Source organism: Felis catus, chromosome F1 (assembly GCF_018350175.1).
Source record: "Felis catus isolate Fca126 chromosome F1, F.catus_Fca126_mat1.0, whole genome shotgun sequence".
NCBI classification, from domain to species: domain Eukaryota; kingdom Metazoa; phylum Chordata; class Mammalia; order Carnivora; family Felidae; genus Felis; species Felis catus.
The window spans coordinates 66,212,352-66,235,141 of record NC_058384.1 but is presented as its reverse complement, the minus strand read 5'-3'; the positions used below and the strand labels follow the sequence as shown (position 1 = coordinate 66,235,141).

Here is a 22,790-nt window from a genome sequence, read left to right as displayed (position 1 = left end):
ACAGAAGTGGCCAGGAATGGTGTCCCTCCTTCCTCCTACCTCCCATAGGAATGTTGCGCCTGCATCCTGAAGGCGACCCTTAGGATGGAAACCATGTGCTAAGGGTGATGGAAAAGAAAGCTAGAGGGAGCTCAGGACACTGAGGATGACAAAGGCGTCACATTCAGGAGGAAGAAGACAATACCATCGGTGAAGGGTTGAACCCAAAGTGGACGGGACCCTGCGTGACTCAGTCAGACTGCGACCCTCTTTGTGAAGATTCTGGTTTTACAGGAATAGATGTTTTTCAGGTGAAATAGAGATAAATTCCTAACACTTTCCCGCCGTCATCACTCAGGTTTTTGTGACTAGCAATTAGTCAAATTTCTAATATTTAGTAATTCCAAATTCCATCAAAATGCTAAAATTGTTTCTTTTGTGGATCAGGGGCTTTAGCCCAGTTAAAGAGAGAAGTAAGAATTGATCCACCAAAGTAAAGAAAACACATATTGTTAATATTTCTCTACTACACTGAGAAATAATCTTTGTATATTTGGTACTTTGGATATTGGTAATATTTAAGATAGTTTGGATATGTAAGTACCTAATAAATTCAGTACGAGAATGGCATTTTTCAATGTGTAATAAATAAAATGATTTAGGATTGTAGAAGGTGTTTTGAGAGGAGACAATCAATATTTATTTGAGCTCTAATATGTATCTTGCACGTAATTCTCTGAAAAATTTTCTAACTAAGAAAAAGTTTTTATTATATTCTAAGGAAAGAACTCCAAAGACTCCAAATGATTGGCATATTTTCTTGAAAACAGCGTTTTCCTGATACTCCATGGGTTCAATCTGATAATATAGAAGCGACGGCTCAATTTCTTTTCATGGTGGTTCTCATTTGACCCTCCCTTTAATAATTCATACAAGCCCTCATTTTTCTGTCTCGTAGTACAAAAATAGAGCCCATAGAGTCTCTATGGTATTTCTGCATTCGTAAGAACAGCCAGTGGTGTGCCATTGACACTCACCTCGCCGGGAGTCAGGGGATGCTAGAGAGCCGCGCATCCTAACTGTGTCAGAGCTCCAAATCTTCCACAGGAAGCTTCTTTGAGTGAACACAGAGCAAGCACTGTCAGCGGCAGCAAGGGATCCTACCAGCCCACCTTGATGCTCTGGGTGTTTCGCAAACTGTTAATTGAGAGAAATCATAGCACCCCAGCTTTTTTCTTGAATGGATGCTGGGTGATCAGTTAAATAAACCAAACCACTAGATGGCGGAGGGGGTGTTTGCCCGGCAGATTGTGGCTTTGAGTTGAAGTTGTAAGAGAATTGTACTGTTGGCAAACATCACCGCGGAGAATGTAGCAGGCACCATATTTGTAAGAGGAATTTATTTAATTTGTGATTGCTTCAGTACATGAGAAGATTTATTAGCCCGACGGTTTCCTGGGATGCACATATTTTTTTTAATTTTTAAAGATTATTTATTTTGAGGGAGTTGCAGAGAAGGAGACAGACAGAAACCCAGGCAGGCTCCATGCTGCCAGAGCAGAGCCCAATGCGGGGCTCGAACCCACGGACTGTGAGGTCATGACCTGAGCAGAGATCAAGAGTCAGATGCTTAACCGACTGAGCCACCCAGGCGCCCCTGGAAATTACATTTATAAGTGCAGTTGGAAGTGTCTAGGAAATTTAATTAACTAAGGTCTGAAAATCCCCCTTTAAAAATACGCGTTAAACTTGGCATTAGCAAAAACTTGTATTAACTATTGTTTTTCGCTTTTCAGTTTTTGTTGCTGTTGTTAGTGTGTGCACAACATTTCACCATAGGTATCTGCAAAGTCTTTTACGTGTCCTCAAACCACCTTCCAATGCACTCCAGAACTCACCTTGCATCACGCTGATCTGCCCTCTCCTGAGATTATATCGATCCGCACGACTGAGCAGCACAAACAAGGAATTTCCCCACAAGGGACACGGATGAGGCAGATGGCCAATTCTTTTTTTTTTTTTTTAATTTTTTTTCAACGTTTATTTATTTTGGGGACAGAGAGAGACAGAGCATGAACGGGGGAGGGGCAGAGAGAGAGGGAGACACAGAATCGGAAACAGGCTCCAGGCTCCGAGCCATCAGCCCAGAGCCTGACGCGGGGCTCGAACTCACGGACCGCGAGATCATGACCTGGCTGAAGTCGGACGCTTAACCGACTGGCCACCCAGGCGCCCCCAGATGGCCAATTCCTAACACTTGAGGTTTGGTCCCTGCCACAGGTCTCCCCAGGGAAATTACTGTGATCTTTTAACGAGGTCTGAAACACCCAATTGGAAAAACAAACCTCCTCGGGTCACTCAGGGTCCCGTCAAGGTCAAAGTTCATCCTCGTCCTTGGTGCCACCTTGCTCTCACTGGGCTCTCGTGGCTTCTCTCTGCCACCCCGCAGGGTGGTGTTTTCTGGCTCAAGAGTCTGCCAAAGTTTGGTTTCACTTATATTTTTGAAATTCAGAGCAGTCCTAATGGAAAATACGGACTACCTGTCAGACAAATATCTGGTGCCTCTTGAGAAGCGAGAAGAGGCTCTGTTTCCTCTTTCCTCCCTGGTGCCACCAGATGTCGCTCTTCTCCGATCACTGCTAGGATCCCCTGCCCTTCCCACATCCTGGGAAGTTCTGCTTTAACAAGTCTGTGACACTCCGGGGGGGATGGGAAACCGGGAAACGTTACAGGACCTCGAAAAGTCACACCTATTCCCTGAGACTTCTTTCCCCCCCAGGTCGGCCAACCTGTAAGCTTCGGGGGTGGGGTGGGGGTCTCTTACAACAGCTCGGGATCCCCCTCTACCACCTCCCGCCATGAGTTTTTCTTGTTCCTGACAGCACATGGCCTCAAACTGTGGTTTGGTATTCATTTGATGGTGCGCACAACAGCCACTCAGTCCCCAGGAGGCCCCATTTCAGGTGGCGGGAAGGACAAAAGTCTCCCCCCAAACCTTTCTCCTTCCACGAAAGACTCTACCTTATCAGGAAATTGTATTTCCTTGGAAGCTGGGTTAAAAAAACAAAGTCTGACCTATAGGGGAATTAATTTAGACTTCAAATCAATGAACTGACTTAACCCTGTAACTCTGGTTCCCCATCTAATACACCCGGGGTTCAAAACTGTGTTATTTCCCCAGTGGGTATTATTAAGATATCACATGTTCTCTACCATATCCTTTTAAATTCAAATGGGTATTTTGAAGCTCATTTTAACTCGATAGGGATATATTCCTTTTTGTTTATACCACGGGCGCCAAAGAGTGTGGCAGTCAGGGTGAAGTTTATCTCTTTCTTAACTACATTTAAAAAGAAGTTGCATCTAGAACACACAGGCAAATTTCCTCAGTATCTCATTTCTACACCTTTCTCCCTCAACACTGCACTCGGCAGCAGCGATTACTCCTAAAGCTTAAAGAAATAAATCTCTTCCAACGCTGGTTCCCTGACTCTCCTCCTTCTTCACCTGTTCTACCTCTGAATGCCTTTTCTCTTTTGTTCAGAATTATTTTCTTCTACGGCTCCCTCTGTGCCCTCTCTCCGGAAGTCAGTCCCTCTGGTCTCGGCTTCTCCATCCCGTTTACCTTGGTTCGGGGCCGGACGCTGAGCAGAGCAGGCAATGAATTCTACTTCAATAGAGGAACAAGAGGAAGGCACGTATATTTATATCTCAATATTTTCTTAGGCCACGCAGCTAAATTAACAAAAACACACATAAATAGTACGTCGTTTGGAAACAAGGATATTGCCAGTAGCATTGAAAAATGGTAGTTTTTCAGAAAAATAATTTCACAATATGTGAAAGGATCTGTTCAAATTCTTTCTGGTTCAGTAATCCCATTTTAGAAGTATCCCCCTAAGAGGAAAGTAAATGTCAGAATGTACAAAGATGTTTGAGGCAGTGCGCTGTAAAGTGAGCTAACAGAGGGGGTCATAAGTACCAAACCTGATACACAGCCAGAATCGTGATAGACGCTGCGTAGAGAATACAGCCTTAGGATGTGAAAAATAACGTGCTCACTCTGGGAGACTCAGACACACAAAGTTCAACAACCGAGGGAAGGAAGAAGCCACGGCCCAGTTTTCCCAACAGGAGTCACCATCCAAAAGAACCGTTAGCAGGTTTCTTTGGATAAGGCTCGGTGGCTCCCGAGTCCCAGGGAGCAGCCTAGAGCATTGCTAGGTGGCCGTCAGTGAGCTGTCACCTTGGAAACTGTCGTACAAAATGGTAGGTGAAGAACCAGGATTGACGATCAATGGTTCTCAGCCGTTTTCCTCCATCGGATGGAGGAGCATCGGATCAGTAGTTTCCAGGAAGGGGAAGTGGTGCTAATGGCCTGTCGACGAGAATCTTTCTAGGAAATGATCCAACTCATCCTTGGACATCTACCTGCGCCTCTCCTAACCCGTGGTTTCTGTCCCTGGAGGACAGCCCCGGAGGGCGCTTGTCCAACCTGACCCAACAGCCAGCCTGGCTTAAAGACCATGAGGACTCCTTTCTGTTCCAGTACAGAGGGAAGAGGCAGAGAGGCTGCAGGGCCCCTGGGCTTCCCCCATCACACGCAGCCTCTTGGCCCTCCGAAATGCCCTTCTCCCTTCTGGGAAACTCTGGAAGCCCCCTTCACAAACGCAGAAGTTGAGTGCTGGGTCTATACCCAGACACGTGCTTCCCAGACAGAGAAAAGGAAGCGATTTCACAGTGCTTCCTGACATCTGTGTGCCAGTCCGACCCCCTGTGCACGTGCCATACTGTCCTCGGCCCCCAGTCCTCTCTTCTCCTTTCAAAGCCCAGAGCCCCTCCCACGTGAGAAGGGAAAGCAGGGGCATCCTGCGTGGGGCCACCTGAGGCAACATGGAGTTTTACAGACCCCGGGGCGGGGGGGGGGCACCCTTTTTCAAGCCAGCAAAGTGAGGGATACCATCCATTCTTTCCACTAAGACCTACTGAGCACAGCCGTGGAATGGGCACCGCTGGACATGAACGATGTGGCGTTAGACACAAGGCCAAGTGTTTGGCCTCGTGGAGCTTACATTCCGGTGGGGAGAGAAAACATAAATAAACTACGTGGTGTTTCGTGTATCGGTAAGTGCTGTTTTACAAAGAAGGCGAAGGAGACAAGGGAAGAGCTGCCCTTCCAGGTGAGCTGGCCTGGCGAGGCCTCGCTGTTAGGGCGACACGGGTACAGATGAGAGGACGAACCATGCTGCTGGCTCAGGGACAGTGGAAGCAGAGGGAGGCGCCAGTGCAAAGGTCCTGATGCAAGGGTGTGCTGAGCATTTTCCAGGAAGGCCAAGATGGCTGCCATGGTCGACAGCATGCGGGGAAGCAATGGGAGACAAGCCAGAAAGTGCATCCGGGAGCCAGACAGCATAGCCATCGTGAGCACTCGGGCTTTTACTTTAATGGGACATGGAAAGTCATTCGGGGGAGCTTTGAGAGTTTCCATCATGCCCAACGACCCTACCATGTGAGGAGGCTTGGAGCAGGACAATGCACACATACAGTGATTCTAGAAAGCCTTTGACAATATGAATCAAGAACCTTGCAGGGGCGCCTGGGTGGCTCAGTAGGTTAACCGGCCCAGGTCACAATCTCACAGTTCGTGGGTTCAAGCCCCCCTTCAGGCTCTGTGCTGACAGCTCGGAGCCTGGAGCCTGCTTCGGATTCTGTGTCTCCCTCTCTCTCTACCCCTCCCCTGCTTATGCTCTCTCTCCCTCTCTCTTTCTCTCTCTCTCTCAAAAATAAATAAGTGTTGAAAAAAAATTTAAAAAGAGCTTTACAACAGCCAAGGCCAACCATTAGTAAGAAAATAGAGTAACAGATCTTGTTTGTAAATAGAAAAAAAAAATGGGGTACCTCGCAACAAGCCAAGCAAAAAATTGCAGAACTTACATAAACACATTTTCAAGCTCTAATGAGTAAGATAACACAAGATTCAAATAACGCTACAATGCAAACCCTATTTTCAGACTCTCAGTATCATGAATGTTATTTATATATTTATTTTTCGTGTATGTTATTTATTTGTTCATTTTTTATGTGTCCGAAAGATCGACGTAGTTTTGTTAAAAATGCTGAATTCATTTTTGTTGTGTTTACTAGCTAAGCTCCTTCTCAAGCTTACATGAGGAGATAAGCCTATGAGGATGGTCAGAGAAATTTTGAAAGAACACTAAAGAACGCAAGCTCCATAATATGTGAACGTGTTATTTCAAAACCGTGGGAATCATAAAGTCGAGGGAAAAAAAAAAAAGAACCCTGGGAATCAATCCACAATACTAGTTGGAAACTCCAGCACCCACCGCTCTCTCAGCAACTGATGAAGCTGTTACACAGAAAACAGACACAGATGGGGAATCGCTGGACGACATGCTGAGCAATGGATCTAAGTGACTTTCCCAGGACCCTCCACCATCAGCAACAGACACCATCTCTCCAAGCGTGCACAGAACATTCACCACAACAGACTATTTCCAGACTTTCCTGGGTTATAAAACAAACCTTAACAGGTACAAAATAATTGAAATCACACAATATGCTCTCCAACCATAATAGAATAAAAATAGAAATGAATGACAGAAAAGACCAGCAAAATCTTCCAACAAGTGGAAATCAAGCAACGTAGTAAACCCAAACGTATAAAGAGCGTCAACTGAAACTCTGCATCTCACATCATACCTAATAGTGAAATACCAAATATCTCTTCCCTAAGATTAGAAATGAAACAAGGATATATGTCCTCACCACTCTTAATAAGACCAGAAGTTCTAACCACTACAATAAGACAAGAACAACAGCAGAAAAGGGCATAAAAATTAGAAAGGAAGAAATAAAACTGCCTCTATGTGTAGACGGCAGGATTGTCTACATAGCTAACCCCCCAAAATCTACCAAAAACAAACAAAAAGACCCTTTCTAGGACTAAAAAGTGAGTTCTGTCAGCTCAAGGGACCCCAGATCAACACACAAAAATCAACCATGTTTCTGTGTACTGACAGCAAACAAGTGGAAATAAAAATAAAAGCACATGTTATTTATAATTTCTTCAAAGAAAATGAAAGACTTTGGTATTAACCCAACAAAATTATATACACGATCTGCATGCTGGAAATTACAAAATGCAAATGAAAGAGATCAAAGAAGGCCCACGTACTTGAAGAGACACACTATTTGTGGGTTGGAAGACTCAGTGTAGTAGACATTTCAATTCTTTCTATATAGGTCTGTAGGTTTAACAAAATTGCTATCTAAATCTCAGCAAGGTTTCTATAGACATAAACCAGCTTACTCTAAAATCTATATGGAAAGGGAAATGCTAAGGATGGGCAAAACCAGTTTTGAAAAAGAACACAGCAGCATCAATCACTCTTCCCAATGCCAAGACTTACCGCATAGCTACAGTAAACAAGTCTGCATGGTACTGTAGGGACAGACACAAAGACCGGGGGACGAAATAAAGAACCAGAAATAGAACCACACAAATAAGTCTAGTTAATATTTGATAAAGGAGCAAAAACAAGTCAATGGGGAAGAATAGTCTTTTAAACAAATGGTATTGGAACATTGGGCGCTCATAGGCAAAGCTAGAAATGAGAACAAAACTCTCAACCTAAGTCACAGGTTTTACACAGAAAATATTCAGAATGGATCATGGATGTAAGTATAAAAGGTATAGAATTAGGGGCGCCTGGATGGCTCAGTCAGTGAAGTGTCTGACTCTTGATTTCAGCTCAGGTTATGATATCATGTTTCGTGAGTTCAAGCCCCACATCAGACTCTGCACTGACAGTGCAGAGCCTGCTTGAGGTTCTCTTTCTCCCTCTCTCTGCCCTTCCTGCTCATTCTCTCTCTCTCTCTTTCTCTGTGTGTGTCTCAATTAATAAACATTTTTTTAAAAGGTACAACTACAAAACTTCTAGGAAAAAAAGGGATAAGATCCTCAAGACCTACAACTAAGTAAAGATTTATTAGATTTGACACTAAAGGGGTACCTGGGCGGCTCAGTTGGTTGGGTGTCCTGCTCTTGATGTCAGCTCAGGTCTTGACCTCAGAGTGATGAATCCAAGCCCTGTGGTGGGCTCCACACTGGGCATGAAGCCTACTTAAAAAAAAAAAAAGATTTGACACTAAAAACACAATTCATGAAAAGAAAAACTGATAAATCAGACCTCATAAAAATGTCATACTTCTGCTTTGCAAAGGCTCCTGTTAAGAGGATAAAAATCCAAGCTATGGGCTGGGAGAAGATATTTTTAAACCACATATCCAACAAAGCACTAGTATCTAGACCATAGTTTAAAAACACCAAAAGTAACCAATAGGAAAATGGAAGACCCTATGTAAAATCGACAGAAGACCCTATTAAAGATGGAAGACATTCCATCAGAGGACATACAAACAGCACGTAAGCACAGGAGGAGAAGCGCAACACCAGCAGCTAGAGAAAAACCAGCGTAAACCAGTGAGACATCACTACACATCTAACAGTACACCTGAAAGTAAAGACAAAATAGTGCTGGCATGAAGTGCTGCTGGCAATGTGGAGAGTGAGGTCATGTGGGCATTTCTGGGAACGCAAAACAGCACCTCCACACCAGAAGAGTAATTTGGCAGATTTGAAAATATGTATTAAAAATGGATTTACTGTACAACCCAGTACTTGTACTCATGGGCAGAGAAGTGAAAGCTTATTTTTAAGCAGAAACTTGTAGATAAGTGCTTACAGCAGCTTTATTCCTAATAGCCCAAATCTGAACACCACAAATGAATGGTTCAGCAAAGTGTGGTGTATTCTATGATAAAAAAAGGAACAAACTATTGATGCAAGCAAAAACTTGGGTGAGCCATAAGGAATTATGCTGAATGAAAACAAAAGCCAGCCTCAAAAGGGTGCATACTACGTGATTCCATTTATATAATACTTGTGCAATCACATAGTTTTACAGGTAGAGATCAGGTTAATGGCTGCTTGGGGCTAGGGAATGATGTGTGTTGTGCGGGGGGGGGGGGGGACGGAACACAAAGCTCTAGTTAAGTACCTTGATTGTTGTGATAATAATATGAAGCTGCACATATGACAAGACTTCATACACACACCCATCCGTGCACAGAAGTAAATCAGATAAATGCACGATAACTAGTAAAATTTGAGTGAGTTCTGTGATTGTGCAGTGCCAATTTCCTGAGTTTGGTGTGCTCTACAGTATGGAAGACATTAGCATTGCTGGAGGCTGACTGTGGGAAACCATATGGTGGATCCTCAAAGTATTAAAAATAGGGGCGCCTGGGGGGTTCAGTGTTCAAGTCTTGGTTTTGGCTCAGGTCGTGATCCCAGGGTCATGGGATCGAGCTCCTCCTTGGACTCCACACCCAGTGTGGAACCTGATTAAAATTCTCTCTCTCTCTCGTCTGCCCTCTCCCCTGCTTGTGCTCTCTTTCTGTCAGAAAATTATATATATATATATAATTTTATATATGTATATATAGAACCATGATATGATCCAGAAATTCTAGTTCTGGGAATATATCCAGAGGAAATGAAAACACTGACTCAAAAAGATATCTGCTGCTCTGTGGCAGCACTGTTTACAGTAGCCAAGGCACGGAAGCAGACGGGCGTCCATGGATGGATGAATGGATAAAGAAGAGGTGGGGTGTATACACATAGAATAGTGCTCAGCCGTGAAAAACAAACACTGGAAAACAAAGCAAAACAAGGAAATCTATTTTCGACAACATGGATAGACCTTGAGAGCATTATGCTGAATGAAATAAGTCAGACAGAGAAGGATGAATACTGTGTGACCTCATGTATACGTGGAATCTAAAAGAACCAAACTTGGGGTGCCTGGGTGGCTCAGCCGGTTGAACGTCCAACTTCAGCTCAGGTCATGATCTCGTGGTCCGTGAGCTCGAGCCCCGCGTCGGGCTCTGTGCTGACAGCTCGGAGCCTGGAACCTGCTCTGGAGTCTGTGTCTCCCTCTCTCTCTGCCCCTTCCCCGCTCATGCTCCGTCTCTCTCTCTCTTTCAAAAATAAATAAAAACATTAAAAAAGTAAATAAACAGAAGAACTAAACTCAGAGAAACTCATGGACACATCTCTGTGGTCAGTGTGCCCTTTAGGCTCTGTGCACCACCTTTAACTTTGGAGATCTCTCCACAGGGCTCTAAGCTCACCGCAGGGGAGACCAGGTCCGGGTAAGCCTCGGTGTTTCACCCCCAGGGGCCTCAAATTCAGGCCGTGTAGTGGAGTGTGCTCAGATTGGATGACAGGGAACATTGCAAATGGTAGTAACCCTGTTTTCAATACCACAGTACACGGCTTCTTGAAGTCTCCGCTTGCACGTTGGCCCGCGGTCCAGCCAGTCCTGGGGAAGAGACGCTCCCCCGTCCTGTCTGAGGCGGCCTCGTGTTTTGTTGTTCATGGGCCTGGACTGGTGTGGCGAACTACACTGGGGCTTTCCTCACACAGATGGTGGGGGTGGGGGGTGGTATTTTTAGAACAAGAGGGTGGTTTCCCAGGCAGCTGCCACTTGCTGTACGACAGTCACTAACTTTCCCTGGCTCTCCCCAGGGTCACTTCAGGCTAATGACCAGATCTATAGATGGAGATGAAGAGACAGGAGGAGATACTCTTTGTGGCCACCACCTACTGGCCAGATGTGCCACAGATTCCAGGCCCCTTCACGGGCTGTGCTAGATCTTGAAACACCACCACTCCCCAACCACCACCACCCCCCCAAAAAAAGAGAAAGAGGATTTTGAAAATCTTTCTATGTCAGCATCAGGACCTGGGTTGGTAGAGGGCAGGAGACCGTCGTGGGGGATGCACCGGTGGGGACAACACATCAGACACAAAGTCTGCTGCCCGCAGTGTTGCCAAAGATTCTGGGAAAGAGTTTCCAAGAGCCTGAGGGGGATTATTTCATACTCAGCTGGATCTGCTCCTGAAACGTCAGGGCCCCCCTGCTCCGGCAGCCACGAGAGACCTACAGATAAGACCCCACTGTCAAGGGAAGTTACCCATCGCCGCAGTGGCTCTCCCCATTCTCCTGACAACCTCCTCCCTCCTGGGGACGAAATTTCTGGGAGGGCTGGAAGATTCAAAGTCTGAGAAGTCCCGCCTCCGCTGATCTCAGAACCTTCACGCCCTAGTGTGTTCACAGTTTCATGAGTTCCCTTCTCTTGGTTCTCTTAAAGCTCTAGGAACTGTAGAGTCATAAGGCAGAAAGCCGTCAGGTGCCCGCCTCAGTGACCCTTGCCTGTCCAACCCCTTTTGCCAAAGACTACAGGGGTGAGCTCTCCAGATGCTCCCAAGCCCCCCTTTCCCCAGTTGCGTGTCCTTCTCAGAGGGGCTGGATGCCCCAGAGGACAGGAGCCTGGCGTGAAATCTTAGAGAGCTTGCGTTCTCTCGCTTGGGTAATAAGCAGGCAACAGCACACCAGGCTTCCTCTCGTGGCTTAAAATTGTAATGTCATCAGTAAAGAGGAGAGCTAGCGTTTAGCATCTGCCAAGAAAGTTCTGTCTTTCAGGAATCTGTCCTTTGAAAATCCATAATTGTCCATCTCTGTCCTGCTTAGCCTTTGTGCTGTGGGGGGCTAGTGGCTCTTGATTTTAATCTGATGTTCCTGGATCACTTCTGAAAGTTTCGAATCTCCCAAACTATCTGAAAAACCCTCCTACCTTTGTGTGTTTGCGTATTTGAGGGGGGAAAGTGTCTGTACCTTACAGCAAGATCCCAAGGAGCATGTGATAGTGAAGAGCCATCACGTTTTCTGCCAGCCTGCTGCTTAGCTGTCATGACTTATTGTTAAATCATCAGCCCATGGTTGGAACGTTCCAGAGGCATCTGATCCTGCTGTTCGCCTCCGTCTTTGTCACACCATCTTGTTCTTTCTCAGACATTGCTTTTTTAAAAAGTCCATCCATTTATTTTGAGAGGGAGAGAGAGACAGAGAGAGAGAGAGAGAGAGAGACAGAGAGACAGAGAGACAGAAAGAGAGAGAGAGCTCACACACAAGTGGGGAAGGGGAAGAGAGAGAGAATCCCAAGCAGGCTCTGTGCCGTTAGCACAGAGCCCGACATGGGGCTCGATCCCCCGAACCACAAGATCATGACCTGAGTCTAAATCAAGAGCCGGACACATAATTGACTAAGCCACCCAGGCGCCCCTCTCAGGCATTGCTTTGACTTAGCCACTCTCCTCTCTCTCTCCTGCTGACTGAAAGCTTACCCAGAACATGTACTTGTCCACACATCTAGAAGGTGAAGCATCAAAGTGATTGCAAGATAGAACACGTATGGATGCATGCGGGTGTGACTTCTTTGGTACCCTGCCTTCTCCCACGCAGTCAACAAGGCAGACCTGGAGTCTGAGCCCTCAGATGCTGCCCCTTCCAGCTTCCTGCTCCCCACAGATCCCAAACATGAACCAATCAGCAGAGACAGGCCTGCGACCTGCTAGCCTAGTTAAGCTCTGGTTTGCCCCAACCCCTGAGCACACTGGGTATTCCTGGGACACACTGGCTTCGGGAGAAGAAGTCATAAGGGGTTATACAGCCAGGCGGAAAGGAGCACCCTTTGGAAGCTGGATCTGAAATTGCTAGTGAGAGGATGTTCATTTGTCTTGCTCCTGGAATGACTGACTGAAGGTGACCCGGGTGTTCTGTTCTGTCTGACCTAAATGCCTTCTGAATCTCACCTCAGCCATCAGCCCACCGGCGGCATTGGGTGGACACGGGCAGATTCCAACACGGAGAGAGATGTTTGCCGGGAAGACGCCAGTGCTGGTGCAAACCTTTCTCCCCAACGACTGAGGACTCTGCTGGTTAGTCAGCCACCGCCCCCTGGTTCCATCCTCCGTCCCTTCTCTGCTGCTCTGTCCCCTGGGGAGCTGATTCCTGCAAGATCCGCCAACCTCTCTCGCTTCCACTTGGGTCCCATCAATGAGAGGCAGACAGGGGGCTCCAGGTGCAGGAAGGGTGACAGCGGGACTTTCGTCCCCCCCCCCCCCGTGGCTGGCCTCTGGGTGGCCTCAACCCTTCCACCCTGCCCACATCTCGGCTGACAATCCCTTTATGAAGCCCCCTTCTTTTAACCACCAGGATGGATTCTATTTCCAGCCGGACACGAGGGCTCTCTTCCAAAATTTATTCCTGAACTCTGGCGTGCCAGGGGACAGAGCTAGCCGTCCTGTGTGTGTCGAGGCCCTTCAGACCACCGCAGGGTCGTTCGGAGCTGATGTCTCGGGCTAACACCACAGCGTCTGGGTCATCTCATCGGCAGGGGTGGCTAGGGTGGGGCGGGTTTGCGCCCTCCTGAGTCCCCGGACCACACGCAGAGTTATCCGGTGTGCGGTCCCACCGTCGTTTCTCTCAGGTGCTTGTTGGTCTCCTCCTGTGGTCTGGGCGGGTCTGGGCAGAGCAGCCCCCACGCTGGCACGCTGGAAGGCGTGTCAATATCCGGAGCCGTGTCACAGGCCGGGCGTGTGACAGCAGGGATTCCCCCCTGCAAGAAACCGGGCATGGGATGCGGATCTCTGCAGGTTCACAACCCAAGCAACCGTCTCTGAGAACCGAAAGGTGTTAGAAAGCCTTCCCTACGGGGACCTTAGCCATAGGGCGAAGACACCTCACATTGTAAGGAGCATTTCTGGTCGTACACATACATCCGAGCACCTCGGTGAAGAAGAACATTTATATTCTCAGTACCTGTGGGGCTGAGGGCGGGACGATGCCGACTGGCAGAGAGCTTTCCTACTGCCTTTCTCATTTTTCTACAAAGTTCCTGCTGAACCTCAGTGCCCAAGCCTGGCTCCCCAGTCCACGGGGAGGGACCTGCTGTAGGACCTGAGCTGCCCCGAGCTGTCACTGGGATAACATCTTGTCTCCAGTCTCACATTGTGGCTGCTGCTTCCGGTTCTCGGTCAGTAGAAACTGGATCAGGGCTTGGGCGGAGCCGGGGCAGAGCCACCTGTGCCCGGACATCCCAGAGTCTGCTCCCGAGCCCACATCTCTCTGCTGGGAAGGATGGGCCTCAGCTTCTAACTCGGGACCAACAGGCATCGTGGGAACCCGTACCAAGCAGAACAGGTTCCCAGGAAAACAAAGGACTCTGGATCTCTTTTGCAAATACTGACACTTTTCTGTCTCTTTAAAACATCCATTTCTGCTGGGGCACCTGAGTGGCTCAGCTGGTAAAGCGTCCAACTCTTGGTTTTGGCTCAGATCATGATCCCACGGTTCATGAGTTCAAGCTCCAAGTCAGGCTCTGCACTAACAGTGCAGAGCCTGCTTGGGATTCTCTCTCTCTCCTTCTCTCTTTGCCCTTCTCCTGCTCTCTCTCTCTCTCTCTCTCAAAGTAAATAAACATTAAACCGGGGCACCTGGGTGGCTCAGTTGGTTGAGCGTCCGACTTCGACTCAGGTCATGATCTCATGGCTCATGAGTTCGAGCCCCGCGTGGGGTTCTCTGCCGACGGCTCAGAGCCTGGAGCTTGCTTTGGATTCTGTGTCTCCCTCTCTCTGTGCCCTCCTTGACTCACTCTGTCTCTCTCTCTCTCTCTCTCTCAAAAATAAATAAACATTAAAAATTTAAAAATAAATAAACATTAAAAAAATCCCCATCCATTTCTGCTTTGATCTCTCAGAACATTGGCACACTTCTTAAAAGGACATCAAAGGAGGAAATTCGATTTCCAACCCACAGAAATCCTACTCTGCCCCAGCCCCACCGCAAGCCACCACATCTGGGGCTGATCTCTTTGGAGAGAATTACTACACTTTGGAGCAGCTTCCAGTCCTGCCGACCGTAGGTGAGACCACAGCTTCTGCTGAGAAATCTGACTCTCGCGTTCGGTTGCAAACGCAACGCTAGATCCGGAATAGGGAAGGAGGGAGAAACAGTGTCCCCGAGATGCCAGAGGACATCTCGTTTCCGTCCCCGTCCTTCCTGGCTTCTGTGTTGCCAGCAGGCAGGCAATCTGTCTCCAACAAAATAGTCTTAAAAACAGAAGGTGGGAGAGGAGGAGACGAAGCATGAAACTTCTTGAGAATTTGCCTACATGGTAATGAACTCCGGTAAAGGGGGCCACTATGCTTACACAACGCTGGGGTCTTGCAAAATGAGCACTTGTTTCCACGGGAGGCTGTTTGCCAATGAGGGAAGGAAGGAAGTGAAGGTGAATGAGGGAGGGAGGAGGGAAGGGGCCAGAAGTGGGGGTTAGGGGGAGGAAGGCAGAGGGAACAGGGGGGTGTTGGGTGGAGGTTACAACCTTTTTAGAAAGTGTGCAGACCTGTGATCTCTGCCTCTTCCGCCGCAGCTGCTGTGGGTGTTCGGTCCGGTGAGTTACCCTTTCTGTGCTCTCTCCGGTCTCCGGGAGGCACGCTCAGGCTCACTCTTGCCTCACCCCTGGGGCTGTGGGGGAAGGGCCAGGACTGGGGTGGGGCGAGCGGGAGGCTGGTCCCCACCGGGCAGGTGCGCTCCAGGGTCACTTCGACTGCTCCCTGCCTGGATGATGGGCTAAAGGCCTGCCCCGCCCCTGTCAAGGCAGCGAAGTCTTTTCTGCTTGCTGTTGGGCCTGCGACAGGACAGCAGTTACTGTGGGGCAAACAGTCTCCTGGTTCGGGCCCCTCCGTTGCTGCTGGAGGCCGGGATGAAAAGCGCCTTTACCCGAGGCTAGAGAGATGCCGGGCATAAGACAGGACCATTTCTGACCATTTCCTTGGATTGCAAACGAACCACGCCTGACTTGTTTCCATCCTTAGCTACCTGATATCTGATCGTATAAACAAGTCACGGCTGGAGGGCAGAGCCCACAGAGGAAACAGACACTCCCGGCCCGGCCTCTTTCTTCGTTCGGTTCCTCTGGGTCGGACTCTGTCTCTCTTGACACCGAAGGAGAATGGCCCAAGGTCGGGCCTGGGGTTAGGCGTTTTATCAGAATGGCAAGCATTTTCTCTGCAACTCAGCCCGATGCACTACAACTCCAAGTTGAAATTTGAACGTGAATTTCCAGCTCAGTCGTCGGCTGAAAAGTTTCCCCCAAGACCCCCCAGGCTGCAGGGTTGGGTCACCACGTGTGGGGCTGGGTCCCCTTCCTCTGCATAAACCCCAAGCTCCTCTCCAGCCTGTTGGTCTCCTTCCCCTGCTGGGGCAGATCCAAACTGTCCTTAGTTCTGGGGACCTCTATCCTCCAAGGGGAGGCAAGGACCTGAACAAGCAAAGGAGCCCACCCCCCTTCTTGCAGGGCCATCCAGGAAAGCATCCTCGGAAGCCTCTGCCAGAGGCATTCAGAAAGGGGGCTCTAGGTCCTGACTGTACAGCCCCAGCTACTGTCCCAGCAGAGGGGTTATGTCATCAGGGAGTGACAAGGGGGGGAGGTCTTTGAATTGGGTAGGACACGTCCATATCTCCTTCCAGGGGACCAGTTACGTCTGCCCACTGGAAGCTCCGGTCTGTCGAGAGTTCGGCTGGCGCTCGGCTCTCCGGGCTCTCCTCTTCATGGGCCCTAACCCTGCAACCTGCCCAGCATCCCCCGCCCCTGCTCCTCCCTCTAGCATGAGAGAGCTGGGGTGCGCCCCGGTGGCAGGACTCTGTGCTGGGACCCAGCCGCGCTGGCAGCCGGGGACACGGGGCGTGCAGGGGGCCGGGGACCGTTGCTTGCACACAGCTCACGGTAAGCGGGAGGTTCAGCTAAGCCTTGTCGATAACTCAGGAAATGGAAAACCATGAACGGAATTCTGTGAGTCCAACCTTTACCGGGATCCTCTCGCTCAGTCTCCGTAACGACACTCATTCTACTGACGAGGCAGTGCGATTTAGATGCTGGAACTTTCCTGGGGGGATCGCTCTGCCGCTGGGTGCGAAGGTGGAGCCGTAGGCCGTCAGAAAAACGCGCAGTTGGCCAGCGACACGGCGGCCCCACGATGCTTCCCCTCTAGTTTATCGTTGTGGAGCCGGCAGCGGGTGTCGTCTGCTGGACAGTCATCGGCCCCCCGCTGAGCCCTTCACCACGCCCCCCCACCTCCGGGCCCGAGCTCCGTGCACCCTGCTGGCATCTTCCTTCCAAGTTTTGCATTCCGACTTGTAAGTTTGCATCTTGGAGCTGTACTCCTCTGATTCTGGCTCCAGGGAGAGGTTGGCCTCGGACGAGTGATTTATTTCAGAAGCTTTGCACAGGCCCCAGGCTTCATCTCTAAGGCAGACGTAGTTCCAGCCTCTTCTCTCTGTTTTTCTAAGATCTTTCTGTGCTCCTGAGTCAAAGCAGAAACCCCTCTGTCCCCACATTCCTTGTCTTCAGAACGCAGGGATGCTTTCCCAAGGGTCTCTAGGTGGGGGTCACTGGTGGGGGCTCCCCTTAGGAGATGGATTCCACGCCACAAGCCCCCCACCCCCACCCCCAAACAGCCTCCCCCAGCACCACGCTCTGCTGGAAGACCACACGTCTGGCTGTGCTCTGACCCCTCCTGTTTGCAGAGCCCCATCCAAAATCCGCCGTAGGAATGGTCCCCACCTCTGCAAAGGGCAGGTAGAGGTGGAACAGAAGGGTCGCTGGGTACCACGTGTGACGATGATGGGGACACGAAGGAGGTGGCTGTGGTGTGCCGGGAGCTGGGCTGGCGGGAGGCCAGGCACACCCCCGCAGGCACGTTGTACCCGCCACTGGCAAAAGAGGACCAGCCCGCGTTCGTCCGAGTGGCCCTGTGCAACGGGACACAGGACGCGAGCAGGTGGAGACCTCTGACTGCGGGCACAGCGCGTGAAGGTGGGTGACGGCAGGGCCCAGGTGGGGACTGACCACCCAGCTCTGAGAACCTTCTCCTCGCGGCCACCTCTGGGCCACCTCACTGTTCACCACAGCTGTCCCTCCTTCCGAGCCACTCACCTGTTCTGCACGGACAGTGGTCAGGACAGCACCAGAGCTCACGTGAGGTTAGTCCGGGGTCGCCAAGGACTCTCGCAGACGTTCTGTGATTAGCTCGTATCTGCCATCGCAAAGGACAAAACACTGATGTTTTCATAGCTGTGAGTTGAGGGCGTAACACTAGGGAAATGATTGTGAAGCCGTAGAATTACAGAATTGGAGTGATTCTAATCCGGGTCACCCTGCTTATGTTGCCTGCGACCCCGTCAGCACTTCTGAGGTCTCTCCCCACCACAGCTCTGCTCATCAAAATCCACCCCGGAATTGGAGGCGCTCTGGGTGGGGAAGACGCGGGTGCTGTTTTTGTCCCAGATTCAAATGGGACAAGGGGCAGGGGCAGGAGGAAAGTCGGAAAGACTCCGGGTCAGTCAAGGAAACCAGGCCACAAACGGTCAAGGACAGAGCTCCCTGAGGGTGGAGGTAAAAGAAAGCCTGACACAGGTCCCACAGCCTCCATAGAGCTTGTGACCAGATGGAGGCCGGTGGGACCTCTCCCCCCAGCCTCAGCCCCAGCCTGGCTCCTGTGGGGCACCCCAATCCCTTGGGCTGAGAGTAGGGGAGTGGCCTTGTGGAGCCCGTGGCGAGAGCCACTGGACCAATGCCCAGCGTTAGGAGCGCGTAAAGGTCTGTGGCTCGTTCTGGGACATGGAATCGGTCCCCCAATCAGCTGGGAGGGACCCAGGATTCAGGCCCGCCTCCCCCACTTACCGACCGTCAAGTAGCAAACATCTTTGAAGGTCGTTATCTCGGTCAGAGAAGGGGGATGATGCCCGCTCCAACTTGCTCACAGAACTGGGACCCGTCAAACACTCCTCACTCATAAAGACCTTCCGTTAAGAGCAAAGTCTGGGAAGAAGTCACAGGGCACATTCCAGGTTGCAGGTTTGGGACGCTCTCCGTTGGAGGGTGGGTCTGGGGCTTGGGCTTCTTCCTTATTCTCGGCCCCACTTTTCCGGCAAGACCCTGTGATGTGTCTGGACAATCCCTTCCTAGACCGTCCCCTCCTCACCTCCCTTTACCCCCTCTCTCCTCCCTCCTCTGTAGCATTCTTGCTTTGTTTTTTGTGAAGATGAGCAGAACTCAGATATTCTCCCTTTTGACCTCACAGGCCTGGGTAGCTCCTAGCACTGGATGGACCTGAACCCTTCACCTGTGGCTCCCACGGCCCCTCATCAGGACTCCAAAGTGCCTTCTAAGCCGGAGATTCAATCCTGCCTGCATTTGGGGCAACACCCAGCTCCCAAAGGAGCCAGAGTTGGTGAAACTCTCCCCCCATTCTGACACCCTGGCCCAGGCCCCAGATTTTCGTCTCTTCCCAAAGATCTTTGGGGATCCCGGCACCGTCCCCTTGGAGGGATGTGACAACTCCTGAGGATGGAACCAGGAATAAATTGAAATGGGCCCACGTCTGCGGGAAATGTGGGCGTGTACAACAGACAAAGTGAAAGAAAATGTGGGTGTTTCATTTCGATTCTAAGGGTCTCGGGAAGAAACCAGCTTTTAAAAAATTTCCTTTTAAAACATCTTAAATTACAAACGTGAAACACATTAGACAAGGGGTGGTATACAAAAACGAAAAGAAAAACCAGCCAAGGTTCTAATATTCAGAAGTTAACTGCTATTAATATTTATGAAATATAAATTGTTTTTATGAATATATGACTACATTTGAGTTTTTATGAATATATGATTACGTTTGAGTGACGGCATACTTTTGAGTTTATTGTACTGTAAACCACATCTTACTTCACACTGCTTTTTAAATACAACAATCCAAGATTAGCAGATATTTTGTAGACGTACGTGTTTGGACTTAACTGTCCCATCAAGACGGAGAATCCTGATCCACAAATGTCCTTTGCCATGCTGCATGTCCTGACTGGGTTTGGGTTTGTGTGGAGTAAAGGGAAAGAAGAAAGTACCTGTGCCCGGTGGTGACCCAATCCCTCAAGCCCCCTCAACGTCAGTAATCCTAAAGTCCCAAAAAACATTTGAGTAGGTGGTTGCTTCTAGAGATTAGTAACTAGGTTTTGAATCTGGATGAATACAGGTAGAAGAAGATTGGACCAAATATATATATTTGGTGTATATATATATATACACATGTGCTTGTGTGTGTGTGTGCGTATATATATATATATATATATATATATATATATATATATATATTCCAGATTAGATATCTATGTCGATAGGTAATTTACTGAACCCGTATTATGTGTCTCGCGTTAGCTCCTTATAAGTAAAGCTTCAGAAGGTATTTTTGTTATTTTCACTGTGATCGCATTAGGTTTGTATTGAAATAACAGGTTACTTTTAGGAGAATTTGACATTTTTACAGCATAATCTTCCGGCCCAAGAACAAGCTACATCACACCATTTGTTCTGTCTTTGTCTACATCTGTCAGTAGAGTCCAAACTTTTCTTTTAAGTCCTATGGATTGCTTGTCAATTTTATTTTTAGACTGTTTTAAATGGCTGGAGCCATTGTATAGAATTTTTAGCCCATCATATTTCCCAGATGCTTATTTTAGTACGTAGATCTAACGCTGTCACATACACTTCTCCAATCTCTGGGTACACGGTCATACCGCGGATGAGACAGTCCTGCTTCCCTTTGCTAATATATACAGGATGTGCTTCTTTCTCTCCCCAGAAACACCAGCCAGCCTTTCCAGAATGTTAGGTACCCAGGAGGATAATAGGCATCTTGCTTTGTTCCCGAACTTAACTGCTGTGCTGTGTGAGTTTCACCATTGACTGTGAAGCTGGCTTTTAATTTAAGATATAAGTATTTCTAACATCTACAAATTACCTTCTATCCAAACCTAATAAGAATTTTATTTGCTGTTTAATCAGAAGTAGATGTTGAATTTTTAAAATATCTCTCTGTTACCCTTTACCTTAATATGGTGAATGACTTTAATAGACCCTCCTCTAATGAATAATTCTCGCAACTCTACCTGCCTGTGATGTATATCGATATCCTGCTGAATTCCATTTGATGGCATCTTATGGAAGACTTTTGCACAGATATTTAGAAAGCGTTGATATCAATGCTGTGCTGGTTTCTTACATAGCATATTGACTATCAACTATTCTCAAGTCTGCAATATCAGTTGTATTTTCTTCTTTCTTTGACCTCAAAGGTGATTTAAAGCAGGATTTAATTTTTTGATTTTTTTATTTGCGAGAGAGAGAACTCACGTGAGCAGGGGAAAGGGGCGGGGGGAGGGAAGAGAGAGAGAGAGAGAGAGAGAGAGAGAGAGAGAGAGAGAATCTTAAGCAGGCTCCACGTTCAGCACAGAGCCTGACATAGGGCTTGATCCCACCACCCTGAGATCATGACCTGAGCAGAAATCAGGAGTCCGACGCTCAATCGACGAGCCACCCACGCATTGCTAAAGCGGAATTTTTACCTTATGAAAGGATTTTTCTCCTGATTTTGTGATTTTTAAAATAACTATTTATAATTTTTAATTCATAAAATTTTATAATTTTTAAAGATTTCTTGTGGGACGGAAAGCATGATCAGTTTTTGTAGATCATCGGCAAGTACTTAACAGAAAGCGAGCTCCCAGGATCGAGCGTTTTAGGGACTCTTTTCCCGTCCTGTTGCTCGGATCGCACGCAGCCGTATCTTTATCTGCCTGATGTGCGGTGGGACCACAGGCTTCTCACTGCACTGAAGTCTGTGTCTATTTCCTGCTTTCCACGGGTCAGTGTGTAGATGCCGCGGCCTTGAACTCTGGAGGTTCCTGAGCTTAGAGCTTTCCCATCCGCGGCTGGCTTTTCTCTTGGCCCCCGGAACTCCCGCCTTGACGAGCCTCCGTGGTTCCTCCGTTTCTAACCTTCCCAGCAGCTTTTCTTGACACGCGTCCTTCGCACATCCTGTATAGACTGTAAGGTTGAGCTTTGGCTTTGCACCAAATACAGAATTCTTCTCTTCGTTGTAGGACACGCTTGTTCTACGTTATATTTTCTCTTCCTTTGCTGTTTTGTTGTGTTGCGTCTTCCTTCCTCTTCGGTTTGCAGCTCAGATGCAGAGTTTCTCGCTCAGGGCTCACTCCCGGCGTTGGCCCTGCCGGCTTTCTTTCTTTATAGCCTGTGTCTTTCGTTTCTCCCCCTTCCCCAGCCTGCAGCCATTCTAATGGATTTGGGGGTGCTCCCTTCACTTACACGTAGTGTTTTCTGTGAACCTAAATTTTTCGTTTACATGACGTGTGGCACCGTGTTTCACTCGGTGCTCTTTGTTGATCTGTCCATTTGCTGTGTGTACGTCTAGTCCACCGCTCCCGGCTTCTGCGCTTCGCCCCACTCACTTTCTTTACCCAATCCCCCAGTGAGGGACACCTACGTTACCCCAACTTGTCACTACTGCAAACTTCGGCAAACGCCGACAAGTTCCCTCTTTCCTGTCCTGCCTTGGGCCATGTGAGAATTTCTCTGGATACATACCCAGGAGTGGAACTCAGGCAATAAGACAGGCTGGATGGTCCTCCGAACTGTGACTGCTCCCAACAGCACATGAGCATTCCCCAGCCCAACATTCCAGGCAACGCGTGGCATTATTGAGTGTTTTAATTTTGCCAACCCAATGGACATAAAGAGAGATCTCATATGTTTTTGTTTCCATTTTTCTAATTATCAGTAAGGATTTCACACATGCTCATTAGCCTTTTGGGCTTCCTCTTCTGTGAAATAACTGTTTGCCCATTTCCATAATATTATTTTTTCTTTATCTTTCTTTCTTTCTTTAATTTAATTTTAGAGACAGAGAGAGAGAGAGTGCAAGCGGGAGAGGGGGCAGAGGGAGAGAGAGAAAATCTTAAGCAGGCTCCATGCTA

General features: G+C 48.5%; 2 long non-coding RNA genes across 2 annotated transcripts; both read left to right on the top strand.

The window, feature by feature from the left end:
• Positions 1–1,973, top strand: LOC109495478. Its single transcript, XR_002150890.3, has 2 exons — positions 1–290; positions 1,776–1,973. It is a non-coding gene; the product is annotated as an uncharacterized LOC109495478 (long non-coding RNA).
• A 13,294-nt stretch (positions 1,974–15,267) lies between these two features.
• Positions 15,268–19,598, top strand: LOC123382868. Its single transcript, XR_006591958.1, has 2 exons — positions 15,268–15,360; positions 19,052–19,598. It is a non-coding gene; the product is annotated as an uncharacterized LOC123382868 (long non-coding RNA).
• Positions 19,599–22,790: the final 3,192 nt, after the last annotated feature.